Raw genomic sequence first — 18,285 nt, forward strand, 5'->3', positions numbered from 1 at the left:
TGCGAGGACTCAGTGAGAAGAAGGCAGCCACTGACAAGACATGCAGAGAGGCCTCAGAAGTAAACAGCCCTGCCGGCAGCTCCATCTCAGGTCTGAGAACAACAGAGAAGACGTTTCCGTTATGGAAGCCCCTAGTCTGCGGTGCTGTGTTATGGCAGCCCAAGCAAACTACTACAGTAGTTAAAACGTCTCACTGCAACACCCCCCCACACACATACCACTGTTGTCATTTGGCAGCAGCCCAGACGGAAACTCTCGGGCTCTGGTGTGGAACCTGCCGCTGGCTCCTGCTGCCTGCTCAGCACCCCGCTTCCAGGCCTGGCCGCCAGTATTTCAATTCCTGCTTTGCTCGCGTGCGTCTCTCCACTCACTGGGCACCTCAGAAGCCTGGGGAGGCCATGGTTTCTGTCTGTGCATCTCTCCCTTTCCTTCAGCCCTGGCGTGGTACGTTTCACAGAGCAGGCAACTTTAAATGCTTTTAAATCAGGGCATATCTGTAATCAGGGCACATTTCTTACCTTCCGAGAGAGAGTGGTCAAGACGACTGCCCTTGACACACGACTGGGGACAACTGAGCCTGGGGACAGGCAGGACGATGGGGTCAGGAGAAGAAACAAGGCCTCGCAGCCGAGGTCCCTGCATACGCTGTAGCCCATATTTTATTTCTCCGGAATTGATTGGTCGTCCGCGTCTTGGCAGACACTGAACTATGCCGTGGGAACCCGAAGATGGAGGTACTATGTCAAGGAGCAGTTAGAGCAGTGCCAGGTGCCTCTACCATGACGCGGTGGGCGCCGTGCACGTGGGCTGTGTGTGCCAGCTCTGAGAATGGGGCGGCAGACTCTCTTTGGGGGGCCGGGGAAGCACAGGCCAGGCAAAAATCAGAAACCCAGTCTGGACCGATGGCTCATTAGCTCTCTGACCGTGGGCAAATGGCTCAATCTCTTTTCCGTTATCTTTTACATGAGGTTGTAGAATATATTTTGGAAAGTTGGTATGAATATTAAATGAAAAATTGAATTAGAAACTGCATACTGTAATGCCTCACACATCACAGGTGACCTTTTGCCCTGAGGAAGAAGAGGGCCCCTGAAAGGAGATGATGGTTTGGCTTGACCGTGAGCGGGAAGCAGGGTCATACTGGACAGAGGAGAACTCGGATGAAAAGAGGTATTTTAGACAAACGGCTGAGGAGAAGAAGGTGCTGTTTGGGGGGCCTGGGTCATTCCATGTCTATGGGGAGGGGTGAGTTTAGGAGCATTGTGGGAAATCAGAAAGGCAGGATGGGTCTTCAGTGCCAGGTGAAATAAATGGTCTTTTTTTCATATTTAATAGAGAGACTTTTCCAGAGATGAGTGACAGAGGGGTAGAAACTGAAGGTGGAGGGACCAGTTAGAAGGCTGTTGACATTATCAGGAGATGGGGCTATGAGCCAAGGCAGGGACAGGGGTCTGCAAAGGAGAAGATTCCAGTCATTTTGAAGGTAGACCCAGACACCGCTTGGGTGTTTGTGAGACGAGGAGGAGAGGCTAGTCCAAGTGCAAGCTGCCTCCTGTTTTTCCAGCCTGGTTACTGATTCCATAGATGGTAAGACCAGACACTGACTTGGAAAACAAAAGGAAAGAGTCCTGAGATTTGTTTGTTGTTATGTGGGGAAGGCAGTAGAGTAGGTCTGCTGAGATTATGGACATGTTAAGTTCATGAGGCTTTTTGGGTGTCGAGGGAGAGATGCCTAGTGAGCTTTTCAAAAATGAGTCTGTCTAGCTGTTTGTGGATAAGTCAGGGATCCATAGTGTCTCTGACATGGGCCAAGTGCTATTTATTCTAAGTTCTTTGCTGTATCAACTTATCCGATCCTCAGATCATCCCTGTGAAACGGACAATATCGTGAGGCTTGTTTTCTGAGCGGTGATGGGCTGGATTTTGCCCCCTGTTGACCCCCACTGTGACTGTATTTGGAGATATGGCCTTTAGGAAGTGATTAACGTTAATTGCAGGAAACACAGAAAATAAACTAAGGTTAAATAAGAGTGGGGGCCTAATCCAGTAAAGCTGGTGTCCTTATCAGAAGAGGAAGAGACACCAAAGGTCTCTCTCATCGTGCACACAGAGGAAACGCCATGTGAGGGCACAGCAAGAAGGCAGCTGTTTGCCAGCTAGGAAGTGTTCTCACCAGAAATCAACCCTGACGGCACCTTCATTTTGAACTTCTAGTGTACAGAAGTGTAAAAAAAAAAAAAAAAAAAAAGAGTTTATTTAATGTATTTTACATAAAACCAGCCAGTCTGTAGCATTTTTATAGCAGCCTGAGATGACTAATACATGGGCAATTAAGCACAGAGATATAAGTAACTTTCTCAAGGTCACACAGCTGGTAAGGAACAGAGGCAAGATCTGACTCAGGGCCGAGTTTTTGCTTTAACCACTAGCCTCTTTGCCTTGAACTGCTGCTTCTCTAGGCCGTGTGTGTGTGTGTGTGTGTGTGTGTGTGTGTGTGTGTGTGTGCAGTAGCTCCAGATGGACAGAGAGAACATGGGGCTGTCACCTCCTTCCAAGGAGAGCATGATTTCTGTGGCTCCACTGCACCAGGCAGCTTCACTGAGCCTAACGATGGCTTTGCTGAGGCAGTGTGGCCACCGTCCAACCTTTTCTGTACCATTCTGATAGATGGGGGCAAATGACTCTTCTGTAGCACAGAATGAACGTGCAGCACAGGGCATGTAAGCATGTGCTCTGTGTTCTGCTCGGTGCTGGGGGGTGGGAAAGGAGGCGCTCTGACCGGCTCAGCCTCATGGGCTGGCAGGAACGGGGCGGGCACACTGTGTAAGTGAAGGGAGAGTCCATTCGGCTGAGATCTGGTCAGTCATCCCAGAGACGCCCCCTCACGCAGGAGGTATAGTTTGAAGAGGAGCTTTGCTTCTTCCCTGTGGAGATGAATTAATAATCAGGCTGGGCGGGCAGAGGCAGAACAAATAAAATCAAATTGGTTTTCTTTTGGAGACTCATGGATGCGTTCCTGGTAATAGTTTTTGATTTGCAGCTCTTTCCCCTTAAAACACATTTTTCAGGGATTTTTTTTTTCTTTTTCTTTCTTTCTTTCTTTTTTTTTTTTTTTGGTTGTTTGTCCCTTTGCCTTGAAGTTTCTGAATTATTCCACAGGGCAGTCCCTGCCAATTCTTGCTGTTGCTTGGAGCCTGTTCACAGCCAAGTGGGAGAGTTTCTCCACAAACTGCCATTTCAGTGAAAACACAGAAAATAAAATGCAATCAAGCATATTAGAAAGAGGAGGCAGTGCTGAGTTCCCTGACTGTGAGGTGGCCTGGTTTGTACGGCCCTGCCTCTCTGACCTGGAGTTTGCTTGTATTGGTTGCGTATGTTAGTTTGCATAGTGACATTCCTTTGGTCTTTTCTCCATAATTAAAGGTTTGTCGTGGCTTCCTAAGTCCTTTTCTGGACCCTCTTTTACCCCCCCCCCCCCCCCCCCCCCCGCTGCCAACATCTGTCCTTAGGTAAGAAAGCCTTGGCTAAATGAATTCTTTTACTAAGAAGTTGGTTTCAATATTGTCATTCTTTCCAGGAGGCTTTACATTTTCAGAGGGCTGATGTGTTTCCCTAACTGTATGTGCAGATGAATTACCTAAGGATTTTTTAGGATGTGGGAGGGGGCCTGGTACTGTCGTTCTGATGCCAGGATGCTCCTTTGCAGACCACACTTTGAGTAGCCAGGCATAGGGGAACACTGAATGGTTAAATGGTTGTGGGGGATACTGTGGCGGAATGTGTGTCAGTCAGGGTTCTCCCAGGAAACAAATCAAGAGGAGATGATCTATCTATCTATCCATCTACCTACCTATTTACCTATCTATCTATCTGAAGAGATTTATTGTAAGGAATAGGCTCGTGTGATTATGGAGGCTGACAAGTTCCCAAATCTGGAAGCTGGAGGCTCAGGAGACCTGATGGCATAAGTTTTAGTCTGCATGCCTGCAGGCTCAGACCCAAGAAGAGCTGGCATGTCAGTCTGAGTCTGAAGGCAGGAAAAAATTGATGTCCCAGCTTACACAGTCAGGCAGGAGGAAATCTGACTCCCAGGAAGGTCAGCTTTGGGGTGTATTCTGGCCTTCAACTGATTGGACAAGGCCCACCCACACCAGGAAGGGCAATCTGATTTACTCAATCTACTGATTCAAATGTTAATCGCATCCAAAACACCCTCACAGATGCACCCAGAATAATGTTTCATCAGATGTCTGGGTACACAGTGGCCCAGTGAACCTGATACATAAAATGAACATCATAGGATGGGAGTGTGTATCCTGCCCTGGGGTCTTCATGGCCCTTGATAGTCCTTTCTTGTCTTGAAATTTTCTAGTGAAATGATCCAGCTATGTTCCTTCGTGAGCTGAATGTTCATTTCTGCACTGGCTCTCCAAGCTCAGAGATGCAATTTCTGCACCTCTTTACATAACACCTGGGCTTGCCCCATCAAGTCTGGCATATAAAGGACAAATGCCATTTTACATTCATGTTGACCCCCTTAATGTAGTTATACTGAGTGCCTGCTGTGTAAAAGGTACAAATTGGGAGTCAAGGAAGATGAAGGATGAGACCCCCCCCCCGCCCCCGGAGTGGAAGGGGTATGGAAGGACATGATACGTAATTTGTGGGGCCCAGAACAAAATAAAAGTGTGGGCTCCTTGTTCAAAATTTAGCATTTTCAAGACTGCAATAGCAGCACATTAAGCCCAGTTTGTGGCCCTTCTGAGTGAGGGACCCTGGGGAACTGCACAGGTCATATGCCCATGAAGCTGGTCCTGGGTGTGGGGGAAGGAGGACAGAAAGCATGCAGAGCTGGAAACAACATGGTAGGAGGCCGGGAGAGTCAGCTCAGGAGCCAGGCAGGTTCATAGGTCCTGACGGAAGTGCTGGCGGCTGGGGTAGTGATGTGCCTCTTTTTGTTTCCTTCTTTCCCCTCTCCCTCACTTCCTCCCTCCTTCCCTGCCCTTCCCTTGTCCTTCCTTCCTTCCTTCCTTCCTTCCTTCCTTCCTTCCTTCCTTCCTTCCTTCCTTCCTTCCTTCCCTCCCTCTTTCCCCCTCCCCTCCCGTCCTCTCTTCCCCTCCCCTGCACTCCTTTCCTCCCCCCACACCCCTTTCTCTGTCCTTTCTTTCCTACAAGGTATCTTTAAAAACCATATGACTTCCAATGAAACACTGTGCTCATTCTCCATTATATTTGTCATGCCACAGATATTTATACATTAAACCAGTCTGTGTCCCTTTTAAATCCTGTTGCAGCAGTGGCTAGAGTTAAAGTCCTATTTACTAAGACAGTCTGTCCACTCTGTGGATGGGTGTGGGGTGTGGGGGGAGGGCTCTTGGAATCCCAGGTCATGTTAGGTTTTCAAGTGGTCTGCCAGCTGTTTCTCAGAATCTGTAGCAAAGCTCTAGAGGAGTGGACCTCAGAAGTAGACCGTCTTCTCTGAACCCATTGCCAGGGTCTTGGTATTCATTTGTGATCTGGCCGACTGGTTAGAGAAAAGGTCAAAAAGGTAAAAAACAGAGGTCCCTGACAGTAAGATATGACTAACTAGACTTTTCTCAGTCCACATCTCAGCCCAGACTGTCTACTAATCCTTGGAGGGATTAATAGGGTGGAGGGGTCTTGGCAAGAGATTGACGATGAATCAGAGCAAACTCATCAACAGCTGCTTTGAAAAACCAACCTCTCATTTCTTTCCTGCTGGGTTCCCAGAGTCAATAAGTCAACCAGTAAGTGCTTTTGCAGCACATATTTATTGAACTTGCACAGTATGTAAGTTCCAGGACAGTAAAGTGTACCCTCAAGGAGCTCAAATTTAGTTGGAGACAAAACTACACTGTGCTGCCCTCTCTATCATAAGCAAAGCCTTGCTGGACATATACCATATATATATATATTTTTATAAGCTACCTCATATCCTTTTTTGAAAGAGAGCATCTACAAATACATGACAGAAAAGAAAATAAGTAAGTGCCAGACTCCTCTTGGTAGGGAATGCAAAAGGCTAAACTTCGTTCATTCCATAAATATTTATAGTGCATTTACTATATGCCAGGCCCTGTGCTAGACACCCTGTGCTTCACTGGGTTACACCAGTGAAGCAAACACACAACAGACTTGCCCTCAGGGGTCATCTGTTCGAATGGAAGAGCAGGTCAGTGCAGGGCTGCTGAGGTGGAGGGCGTGGGCTCCTCTCTGTGGTGTAGCCTCACTAGGCGGGGCCATTTGTTGTAAGTTCTCCAGGATTGTATTTAGTCAGCCTTTCAATAACTGGTGGGGAAGAAGATATGGACTCGAAGTTGAGGTCATGTACTAGAAATGTAATTTCTGCTGGTTCTCCTGTCCCAAACCCTTAATTCTGCCTTTGACCGCTCCAATGTTTTACTGCCAATGCTATGCTCTCTTTAGATGTCAACAGTGCCCTCGGGAGATGGGAGGCCAGAATACACTGCCAGATGGCATTTGTCTGTGTTTTAATGAAAACGCCCCATTCTCTTTGCCACCGTGTGAAGCAGCAACACACTGTGCAGAGCAGACAAAAAACAGCACAGAAGCCTGCATAGCGTTTCAGGTTTGAGGTCAAGAAATATACCCAAAGGACAGAGCAGCTGAATTCCATCCATTAACCTCAGTGGTAGTCATGATTTTGGGAACAATGGCTCCCCAGGTCAGCCCTGAGCAGATTGAGAGGCCAAGTTCTGACGTGTTGATGTAGGTGGGTGTGACCGAAACGGTGGGTTTGTGTATCCATCTCCCCTTTATGGGCAGCGCTAAGGATTTCTTTTATATTGTCTCATTCAGGTTTTCCAACTACTAATGAAACATTATTATTCCATTTTAAAGATGAGGAAACTGTGGTTCAGAGACCTTAGTTAACTTAGCTAAACCCAATAGCTAACTTCTATGAGTGCATACTCTGTGCTGTGTGACCTTGTTTTTTTAAAACTTTTATTTATTTTAAGTGTTCCTCCAGGACCCATCAGCTCCAAGTCAAGTAGTTGTTTCAATCTAGTTGTGAAGGGTGCAGCTCATACTGGCGCATACGGGGATTGAACTGGCAACCGTGGTGTTACGAGCATCATGCTCTAACCAGCTGAGCTAACCGGTCACCCCTGTGTGACCTCTTTGTAATCTTCTCTACATCCTTGTGGATTGGGTGTATTACTCCTGTTTTACAGAATAAGAAAGTGAGGCTTATGAACGATTAAGTAACCTACTCAAGCTTCCAGAGCTTGAAAGTGGTGGAGTTTGGATTCAGACCAGCCAGTCTGACACAAGGGTTGTTTCTTAACTGCTTTAGGATTTCTTAGGAGCAGAAAGAGCTATGTCCACGGCAATCAGATGGCCACTCTGAATGTTCATCTGAAGCTCACCTTGCAGCTATGTTACCTCCTTAGCGGGAGGGCCATGATGGCAGCAGCCCTGAGAGAGACAGAGAAGAGATCCAACTACAGATGACCCTTGAACAATATGGGTTTGAACCACATGGGTCCACTTATACTCAGATATATAAATATACTCCCCTTCCAAGATGGTGGCTTGTAACAGGTTAAGAAATGGCTTTCTCCTTGGGTGGAAAACTTCACAAAGGAACCACCCTCCACTTAGAAGCTTGGGCAAGGTATTGGCTGAGATGAAGGTAGTTTTTTGAAAGGGTGTCTTTTGGAAAATCAAACGTGACTCAAAAACCTCTGCAACACCCATGGTGGGACCTGGTGGTCATATCACTCTGAGACCTACTATCCTAACCATTCTTCTCAAACTGATGTTTTAGAAATCCTTCAAATCGTCAGAGGTCTTTCCTCTAAGTTTAGCTCCTTTATAATTCATGGATTAAATATTTTTGAGCACCCTAAAGGTACTAAGTACTGTGTTAGGCACTGGGATACAGCAGAGAACAAGACAGCTAAGATCTGGATCGAATGGAGAACACAATTGAATGGCAATTTCAGCTCCGTGTACTAATAATACAGGGGTCAGTGGGAATACTGGGGGTCGAGGATGTGGGTATCTAACCTTGACTGGGTACAGGAAGTTCCCTGTGTCCACAAGCCTATCTGTTGCTTAGTTGGAGTTTAGCAAATGTCTACTGTGTGAATGTATTTCCTTTTGTTTTCAACTATTAGGTAACCCCGGGAGCTCAGGCTTTACCACTCACATGGGCCAATGGGTCCACCGAATCGGGTTGCGATGAATATTCGCCGCGGCCTCCGTCATTAATGGAGTGTCCAAAACTCTCAAGGTGAGGGGGAAGCACTGGTCCCGCGTGAGGAGGAGCTTTCGTTAGAGTCTCGAGCGTGCGGTTTCCCGTGTCCCTCCCAACCTCGCGAAAGGTAAACGGCAAACATCGTTTCCGGATTTTACAGAAGAGACCAGGAGGTTCGCGCGAACCTTGCCCGAGTCACGTACTCGGCCAAACAGGTGACTGTGAGGCCCGAGCTCCACGCTATTATTTCGAGTTCACTTGCTGGCAACTTGAGGCCACGCGGTGTCCTGGACTCCCCACGATGCAGTTCAGGCCACGGTGGTCTACCTGGAGCCTGGCTGGCGCTCACGTCTCCCAGCATCCACAGGGAGGGATTACGCAAGGGTTTTCTCCTCTGCTAAAAAGTTCTTGTCTCCCCCTAGAGTCAGGCACACGCCTCCCAACTCAGACCACGTGTCGCAGGTACAACGTTTTTTCGCTCTTCCCCTCCCCCGTTCCGTTCGTTCCCCTTTCCTCTCAGCCTTAGGTGGCAGGAAAATCTTTTACCTCCGACCAATCCCACGAATGTGGAGCCGCGCGCGCGCGCGCGCGCCAACTCGAGCTCTTTCTCTGTACGTCATTGGCCACCTCGACCGCTGCAGGGTGACAGGCAGCTTCGCGGACCTATTGCCGGAGGAGGCGGAGGCCGCTGGGCCCTCCCAAAGCTGCTTTGTTAGGGGCTCGCTCGCTGTTCTCTGGCTAGCCGCGCCTCCTCTGCTTTCAAACCCTGCTTTCCCCAGGCCGCACCGCCGAAGCCTCGTGGGAAGGCAGCCCCGGAGCGCGCGGCGCTCGCATCTCAACAGCCGCGCGCCTGGGACCGAAGCCGCTCGGGTACCCAGCGTACTCCCGTTCTCACTCTCCAGCCCAACTCCGAACGCCCCGCTCCTGTATCCGCCGTGTCTGATTGGCCGGCCGGAGGCGGAGCGATTGTCAGGCGAACCAATCAGAGCCCGGTTTCCCACGGGCTCCCTCGGCCCCGCCCACGAGGCCGCCAGCCCCGGCACCCTGACAGCTCCCATTGGCAGACCGCGAGCGGGCCCCAGCGCTGCCTGGCAGAGCAGCGCCGCCGCCGTCGGGCGCGCAGCTCTGCAGCACCGCTATCGCCTCGGTCCCCGCAGCCCCGGTATCCCGGTGTTCCCGCATTGTCCCTGTCGCAGAGATCCGGGACGAGCGTCGCGGTGAGTACCGCGGATCTGGGGGAGCTGGCTGGCAGGAGCCACCCCCAGGTACCGCGGTGAGGATGCCCAGAGCTACTCTGCCCGTGACGGGCACGTTCCGACCCCCGTCTCCCGCACACTGGGGCTCCGGCGGGTCCTAGCTCCCCCTGATGGGGCTTTACTCGTATTGTTTTCGTGTTCACACACTTGGGAGATGGGGAGCTGGCGAGGGGAGGCAAGAGGAGACACGCTCGAACCGTAAGGAGGGAGACGAGCCAGTGGTGTCCAGGTGCCTGGCGCCAAATGGAAATGACAGTGTCCAGGCGTTGGCATTCTGTCCTCTCGGCAGCAGGAGGTCAGCGCTGACTTGCAGCCGCGGTGGCACTTTGTATTTGTCGGCCGATATTTATCAACTTCGGGGAGGGCGTGCGTGTGCGTGCGTGTCTCTATGTGTGTGTCTCCGTCCCTGACTTAGGTACATCCAGGCCTGGGGTTTCGGCGACGCTGCCTGGGCGCTCACCTTGACGATCCGTGCCGAGCTCGCGGCCGGACACACAGGGAGGAGAGTCCGGGGGTCGACACACTGGGCCCGGCACCCGCGGCTGATCTGGGAGGGGGCATTTAAAGCGGCATCCTGAGGCCGCGCAGACAATGACTGGTCCGGGCGCGGGGTCCCGGAGACTGTGCGTTGGGTTCCCGCGCCTGATTCAGACCCTGATTCGCCCTCTCGCGGAGTCGGCGGGCCAGATGCTTTGGGGCTGCGACGCCCAGCTGGGGACCAGCGTGGGGGCCCGCTTTTGTTTACAGACCTCACCATTGGGCGAGAGCTGCGCCCTGCGCTCTCCCGGCCCGGGCCGCTGCTGCGCGCCCCCTCCGAGCCGGGAGAAGTTGGTGCGTGCTGTCAGGTGACGCCCCCTCCCCCGGCCTCCCGGCGCGATGCTGCAGGGAAAAGACGTCCAGGCGGCGCCTTCGCGCCCAGTCCCCGCTGCGTACGTCGCCCCCAGGTTCCCTGCATCCGGAGGCGCCGTGTCCCCGCCAGGGTCCCTCTCCGATTGGCAGCGGTTGGGCGCTGACCGAGCCACGCTCACCTCCTTAATACTAGCATCCTCTAGCCTTGCCTCCTGGCCAGCCCAGGTTGATCCGAAGTCTGCCTTTTTCCTGCGTGCTGGCAAGGCTTGAAGGACGCATGCGAGCCCTTGGGGACGCTCGCTAATCCGTACCTATTTAGGTGGTACCCACGCGGCCCCGCGGAGCAGCTGCGGTGCACCCTTGAGTCAGAGCGGTCCGGATCGGGTTACCCACGCGTGCTGACTTGGCGCACACTTTGTTTGAGCTGGAGGAGAGCCTGGGTGCTGAGGTCAAACAAACTCGGGTTCCAATACCTGCTTAGTGTCACTCACAGACTGGGTGATCCAGGCCAAGCTGCTTAATCTCCCTGCGCCTCAGTTTCCAAGTCTGGAAAGTGGGGATGAGTATCTTCATTTGTGGGGGGTTTAAAACGACAATATAGATCATCTGCTTAGGACAGTGCCTGCCACATATGAACTACTGGAATAACTGGTTTTCCGGTGAGAGGGACTGTTTTAGAGGACGTCACCGTGTCTCTTCCCCCTTCTGTAGTTCTCCACTCTCCCAGCTCCTGTTTTCTTTTAAAAAGCTTTAGAACTGCTGTTTTCAGCTTCAAACAGGGCTTGTTTTACTTGGCCTTAGATTTAACTATACTGTACTTAACTCATGGCTTACAGCTCCTTTTTCTGTGAATTTCCTTTAGGTTTTAGTAGTTTCTCCCTTCCTTAAGGCTATGCTGAGGCCCAGGCCTGGGTGGAGGAGGAAAACTTGGCCAGGTGGGAAGCAGTTGCCTGTTAACCAATGGCCGCTGTGCAAAGTGATTAATGCCCGGATGGAGGGAGGTTTGAACAAAGAGATACCTGGAGGCAGGGAGGGAACACTTCCTGGTTGAAGTGAAATTTGAGCTGTGCCTTGTAGCAGAAGTTTGGTAAATCACCGGTTTCTAGAATATGCTCTTTTGTACCCCACGGTAAACAGCTCCTCCAGGGAGATTGTTTTGAGTGGTAAACATGGAAGTTGCTAAGTAATTATCACTGAGTAGAGGAGAAATAAACCTGAGGAAGTCTTTGACTAACTAGGGAAGGTAGAAGAGAATTGATTTCATAGAATAGCTTCAAAATGCTGTCAATGTTTTGACTTGTTTCCCTCTGCTCCACCAGCTTCGCATTACTAATTTTCTTTAGGCAAAGAGAGAGCCAGTTTCATACAGAAGAAACAAAAACAAGAAAAACTCCTCAACTACCTTTAATAAGATAGTTTTAAAATGACAATCTCAGGCTTGCCTATGGAATAAGATGTTAGTGAAAAAAAAAAAGGTGGTTGTTTCAAGTTATTGCTCTGGGTCCAGTAAACACATCCTTTGAATGTAGACGCCAGAGGCCTTTACTGGCCAAAACAAGCAAACAAACAAACAAAAACAGAAATTAGGAGAGGGACTTGCAGTATGTCCAGTGGGAACTGAAGCCCCCAGGGATGCTCCCTCTATGCCTCTTCTCCCCTGGACGGCCTCAGTCACCCCAAGTGGAGGCTGACTCCTGCCAGCTAGGGGGCTAGTAGTGTTATTGCCAGATACCAATAAATTTCATTTGACCAATTTGGAGTTCACTCCCAGAAATGATTTCCATCCTTCCCACAAGTGTTCTGGGAATTCTCAGGCCCTTAGGGATGCTTTGCCCCCTGCTGCTGTCTGGGGAACAAATCAGTTGGGGCCCAGACTTGAAAGGGAGCACGTGTTTAGGAAATCTCATTAGCTGACAATTTAACTCCACGCTAATGCTCATCCAAAGAGCTAGAACAAAGACTTCCTCTCCTTTCCCCCTGCAGTTCTCTCTCCCAGTTTTCCTCCCCTCCGCTCCCCTCCCCCTCTAAACCTGAAAGGAAAGGCAGCCCTGGCCCTCCCCCACTCCCCCAAATTGCTGCAGTTCTCGAGAGCTGACTGAACCTCAGTTCTGGAGCACCGAGGCGGCAGTTCCTCCCAAAGGTGCGCATGTTGACACTTCGCCCTTTCCTTTCTGCAAGGAGCTTACTGTCTGAAGGAGAAGCGTTTTGTGAGTGAGGAAGCACGTTAAGGGATGTGCTTTCCCAAATGAGGAATGCAGGTAAGTACATAGGAATCACGCTGAAGCTTTGCCCAGAAATGAGTGATGGCTGGGGCTTCTGCCTGTTTGAGGTGACAAGAGGGATGAGGGTGCAGAGGCAGAATTTGGTTCCTGTGGGCAATGTGCAGATTCCTGAACCCCACAGGTTCAGGCTGGTATTTGAGAAAGATCCTTCTTTTCAGTGTCTCCAGTCACTTGGCCTCCCGTATCTAAAACACTGTTTCACTACATACATGCATATCTACATATCCATTTTCCTTGCTGAGTTAAGAAAATAGATAGAATGCATGTTTCAGAGTGTGTCCCTGTCTTTCCCTACCCCCAGAAAAGGACCAGAAAAAACGGATTTGCAAAGCCCCAGCAAAATTTTTCTGTCTTTCACAATTCCAAACTTCAGGTTGTTTCGTCTCTAAATATTCAGTTTTATGTAAGTAATAACTCCCGTGTTAAAAAGAATGATCTCTCATCAGTGAGGCCAAATCACTTATTTTTAAAGATTTTTTTTTTTAATTAAATAAAGGAGGCACTCAAAAATATAGCAGTACTCAGCCAGGAACAGAGTGTTTTGAAAATAAAACAATGCTCTAGTGTGAAAGCGTACAAGATATTAATAGTTAGGCCTGTTTTCCCTTTCCACCGGCTCCCCAACCTCCTGCACCTCCCTCCATACCCCTCCAGCATAAGACTTTCACTGTTCCCGTGGTCTCCGGGGATCTCATTAAGAAATTCATAAAGGCCTAGACTGTGGATATGGAGAAATTCTGCCTGTGCAGTGTGAGATTCTTCTAGAAGACTTTGGAGCTCTTTGGCTAGGTGTAGGGGGTCTTCCCCACTTGGGCTGAGGCTGAGCTGAGAGACTTGCATTCTGCAAGTGGGGTCTCAGTTTATTGAAGAAACAGGGGGCCAGGATGCTGGGCTAGAGCGGGGTGGGGGGGATGATAAGAGCTCATTGATTGTGTGTATTCAAAGGATGTTAAACAAAGAGTGATGATTCAGCCAGGAACTCTGTGGGAGGAAGGTTCTTTTAGCTGAGAGCATCCTCACTTTCAGAGTGGGCAAAGGCCCTTTGAGTCTTGGTGCTGTCACAAAGTTTCTTTCCATAAAGGGACACTTGAATACTAGGGAGGGTGTTCTAGCATTTTGGAATCCCCCCTCCTAGCAAAACTGAAGTATACTAAGAAAGGTACCTTGCATTTTCTGGTGGGGGCCACTTTGAATTCATAAAGGAAGAAAATAAAAAGGAGGGAGCAGTGTCTGGTTTAAAGAAAAAAGACACCTGTATTATTTAATCTAGCTTCTGCCCCCCATAAAGCATGATCTTAATAGAGATCAAAGGAATAGTATACAGGTATGTGAGGAAATATGTGATTGGGAGATAGTGGACCTGTCTCAGTTTAGAATGGGATTGGAGATTAGGCTTCAATGGGATGGGGATTCACTTGCTTTTCCTTAAAGATACCAGAACCATTCTCTGTGGCCATGGAGGAGACAGGATATCCGGCTGCAAGAAGGTGCCTTTGCAATGGCTGCCTCCAGCCCCAAACCTTCCTCCTGGACCAGAGACTGCTAATCTTGTAAACATAGGTCAGTTCTAGTTCCTGTTCCTGATTTCACCTTTGCAGAGGTGATAAGGAGCCCTGGAAAACCACCAGGTCAGCTGCTGGGGAGCGGAGGTCACGTGAGTCACGGGTCTGGGATGCTCCTGGAGTTGTCAGGACCTTGGAAATGGAGTGGATGAGATTTTTTCACCCAGGGCTCTTCAGAAGAGGGGGCAATGCTGGGCCTGATGTCTGAGGGGCCCTGAGAAGGGGATCTGCTTTGCCTCCCCTTTCTCCCACCATGTTGGGGACCTCCCTGGTGTTTTTTGTGGGGAGAAAGTCCAGCCTGACCACCTCAGAATTTCTTCGGATCCTGGGGGCGAGATCTCTTTAAACCAATCCCATCACCTGGATTGGGTGCAGAGCACTTGGCCTCATTCCAGCCAAATAAAGATTTCTTTCAGGCAAGTCCAGGAGAGTTGGGAGCTCATCAGTTAGTTCCCACTCGCTTTTTGGGCAGTGTTTTAGAGGCTCGGAACTGTGGGGTTATTCTCGCCATGACCTTCTTCTGCAGGTTTTTTTCTTTGTACTTAATAGGTGCCTGACCCAAACTGAGGTGAATGTGTTCGTTTTTGTCTTTTTTGCAAAGTGTGCATCTCTGCCTCCTCACATGACACAAAGATATCTTTGGAAAGTGAGAACAGGGAGAACAAGTTCTTGTCCTATAGTCTCCCTGGCTTCTGATAACCACAGGGCCCCTTATCACACCTGAGGGGCCCTTGCTCTCTGGGATACCTGGGACCCTCCTGGTCATGCCCATTGCCTGGTGTAACAGCTACGTAACATTCTCGAAAGTGCCCCAGTTTGACCTCCTGGAATCCTGAGTTCCTAATGTCAGAGTTGTCACCCTGAATTTGTTTTAAATGACTGTGGGTCGTAGCACTTTTTTGATGGCAGGCTGCCCTGCTCTGGTGGAGAGCAGGCTCTACCTTCTCCTTTTGGCTTTTAGAGTGGGTTTAAACTGGGGTCGGCTGTGTGGGGAGAATGCCACATGCACTTTCTTTCATCTAGAACCTTTGGATGCCAAGGTTATCGGTTATCAGGACTGTTGAATGTTATTGCTATGCTGAGGCTTTGACCTTCTTGTTGCTCACTGCCATATATAGGGCAGGGACTTTGTACATGTTTCTCGTTCTCTCCGGGATCTAACATGCATTTCCAGGCTGCCTTAATAGGGATGCAGTCTTTGGGTTTAAAACTCGAGTCAATGTTGCTCCAATATACTTGTCACAGTTTCACTCAGTAATGATGATCCACTTTAATATTTTTTCTCACATAATTTATATTCTTATGTCATGCAGACTTTTCAACTTAAGTCATGCCAAGTTTGATTTGATTCTAAAAAGAATGTGCAAAGTAATAGTTCCATACCGTGTTAACGAACTCAGAACAGATGAGCTAGTCAGAAGCAAGAGTCTTTATTGTGTTTTATCCCCACCCACTCCTGTACTCTCCAGAAACAATCACCTTTGTTCATTTTTGTTTTTGTTTTAGTGGTTGTCTTTATATCTCTAAATAATATACATATAACACTGTTATGTGTCGACTTCCTGTTCTGATAAATGATACTTTAGTTTACTTCTTGCCTCTCACTTCCTTCATTCCCCAGCTTTTTGATGATTACAGTTCATCTAGTGATTATTCTTCTATCGGTATGTTACTTGTAAAGACCTCTAATTTAGTTCCATCCACGGACGACAGTGACTTCGAATCTCCCCTTTGTAAATTGAGAATGTCGGTGTCCTGATCTATCTTTTCTTTCAACTTTCCTTCCTGTCACACCCCAGCCCCTGTCAGCCATCAGGGTTGGTAAGATTGTTCCGTAAGCATGATTAAGTATTCTGTGCCTTGTCTATAGGTTGTTTTTATAACAGTTTTATTAAGATATAATTTATATACCGTACAATTCAGTTCTTTAAAGTGCACAATTCGTTGGTTTTTGGTATATTTACAGGGTTGGGTAACCATCACTGTAATAAATTTTAGAACATTTTCATCACCGTCAAAAGAAATCTGTACTTATTATCATTCACTTTCCCTCCCCACCCCTCCCCTAGCCTCTGGTAACCATGACTGCATTTGCTTTTTGTCTCTATGGATTTGCCTATTTTTGTCCATTATATATAAATAGCATCATATAATATGTGGTCTTTTGTGGCTGTCTTCTTTCACTTAGCGGAATGCTTTCCAGGGTCATCCTCGGAGTAGAATTGCTGGGTCACTTGGTAATTCTATGTTTAACTTTCCAAGGAACTGCCATATTGTTTTCCAAAGTGGCTGTATAGGTTTACATTCCCACCAGTGTCTGAGGATGCCACTGTCCCCACGTCCTTGTCAACATTTGTTATTATCCATCTTTTTTGATTCTAGCCCTCCCAGTGGGTGAGAGGTGGTTTGGATTTGTTTACCTGATAAATAATGATGTTGGCCATCTTTTCATGTGCTCATTGGCTAATTGTATATTTTCTTTGGCGGGATGTCTGCTCAGACCCTTTGCCCATTTTCAATTGGTTTTTTTTTTTGTCTATGTATAAATTGTAAGAATTATTTTTTTTTTTAGATTTTTTTTTAATTGGGGAAGGGGAACAGGACTTTGTTGGGGAACAGTGTGTACTTCCAGGACTTTTTTCCAAGTCAAGTTGTTGTCCTTTCAATCTTAGTTGTGGAGGGTGCTGTTCAGCTTCAAGTTGTTGTCCTTTCAGTCTTAGTTGTGGAGGACGCAGCTCAGCTCCAGGTCCAGTTGCCGTTGCTAGTTGCAGGGGACGCAGCCCACTATCCCTTGCAGGATTCCAACCATCAACCTTGTGGTTGAGAGGACGCCATCCAACCAACTGAGCCATCTGGGAGCTCAGCGGCAGCTCAGCTCAAGGTGCCGTGTTCAATTTTAGTGGCAGGGGGCGCTGCCCACCATCCTTTGCGGGACTCGAGGAATCGAACTGGCAACCTTGTGGTTGAGAGCCCACTGGCCCATGTGGGAATCGAACTGGCAGCCTTCGGAGTTAGGCGCATGGAGCTCTAACCGCCTGAGCCACTGGGCCGGCCCAAGAATTTTTTTAATGTACTCCAAATAAAACTCCCTTATCAGATATATGATTTGCAAACATTTTCTATGGGAGGAAAAATATGTGCAGGCTGATCATTATAATGTTACTCCTCTTAAGCAGTTTATTGGGCATTAGAAATATTTTCAGAAAAAAATCCTCCAAGTTCAGTGCAAGAGCTACTGTGACATTTTAGAAAAGTTTTATGAATGTTAGAATAATTATTTTGATGATGAGAAATTACCATTTCAATTCTACAATTATATCAATTGAACTTTAACATTTCATTATAATTTAAAAACTTAAAACCTCATAACTATGGTTTTCACTTAACTAAACAATTTAACGATCCACTTATTTAAAAATAGATTTACAAAATTCACCTTGTGGTATTATCCCTTTTCTTTTTTAAAAAGAAAACAACCAGTTAATTATTTTAAGTTGGGGATTGAATCTGAACCCTAAACAATTGTAGCAAACCATTCAAATGATCTTAAAGAAAAAAGGTTTGTGGGAACCTGTTGCATGGTTTCAGCTCACTTCAAGTAAGAATGTCCAAATGACCTTCTCTTTCTTCGAGGAAATGGGGTCAAAAACAGGGGGACTTTATTTGTAAAAGTTGTAGGTAAGTATAAGGAATTTGGAGTTTTCTTGCCAAAAACTAGAAATTCACATGAATGGCCCATTCTTAAACCAGGACTAGTTAACCTAGCTTCTTAGAGAGAGAAGGGCTAGAGTTATTCCTTGTGGGATGGCCTCTGAATTTTAATTGCAGTAACCCATGTCTTCTCATTCTGTGATAACAGTAGTTCTGAGTCCCATCCAAGTCAGGAAAAGTGAATTTATGGGCCTCCTAGCAACTAGCAATATACGGTTGGACTTTATGTTTTTTATGTCACATGGAACCAGCCCCTCTGACATTCTGGGGCCCAGCCCACAGGCAGTTACAGGATTTGGGGAGCCTGTCCCAACAGCATAAGATATGGAATTGGTTGCTGTGTTGTGGCTAGAAAACCATAATTTGGGAAAAAATGGAAA

General features: G+C 48.1%; 1 protein-coding gene across 4 annotated transcripts in view; it reads left to right on the forward strand.

The window, feature by feature from the left end:
* Nucleotides 1-9,317: 9,317 nt before the first annotated feature.
* TIAM1 (TIAM Rac1 associated GEF 1) overlaps nt 9,318-18,285 on the forward strand; it is a 360,045-nt gene continuing 351,077 nt past the window's right edge. For 2 of the 4 annotated variants that reach the window (XM_074326168.1, XM_074326172.1), the window contains exon 1: nt 9,324-9,462. The gene's annotated coding sequence lies outside the window, so the exon portion shown is untranslated. Of the gene's footprint in view, nt 9,463-18,285 lie in introns of all 4 variants that reach the window. The other 2 variants (XM_019730167.2, XM_019730169.2) reach the window with 2 other exon arrangements.

This window comes from Rhinolophus sinicus, linkage group LG01 (assembly GCF_036562045.2).
Source record: "Rhinolophus sinicus isolate RSC01 linkage group LG01, ASM3656204v1, whole genome shotgun sequence".
NCBI classification, from domain to species: Eukaryota; Metazoa; Chordata; class Mammalia; order Chiroptera; family Rhinolophidae; genus Rhinolophus; species Rhinolophus sinicus.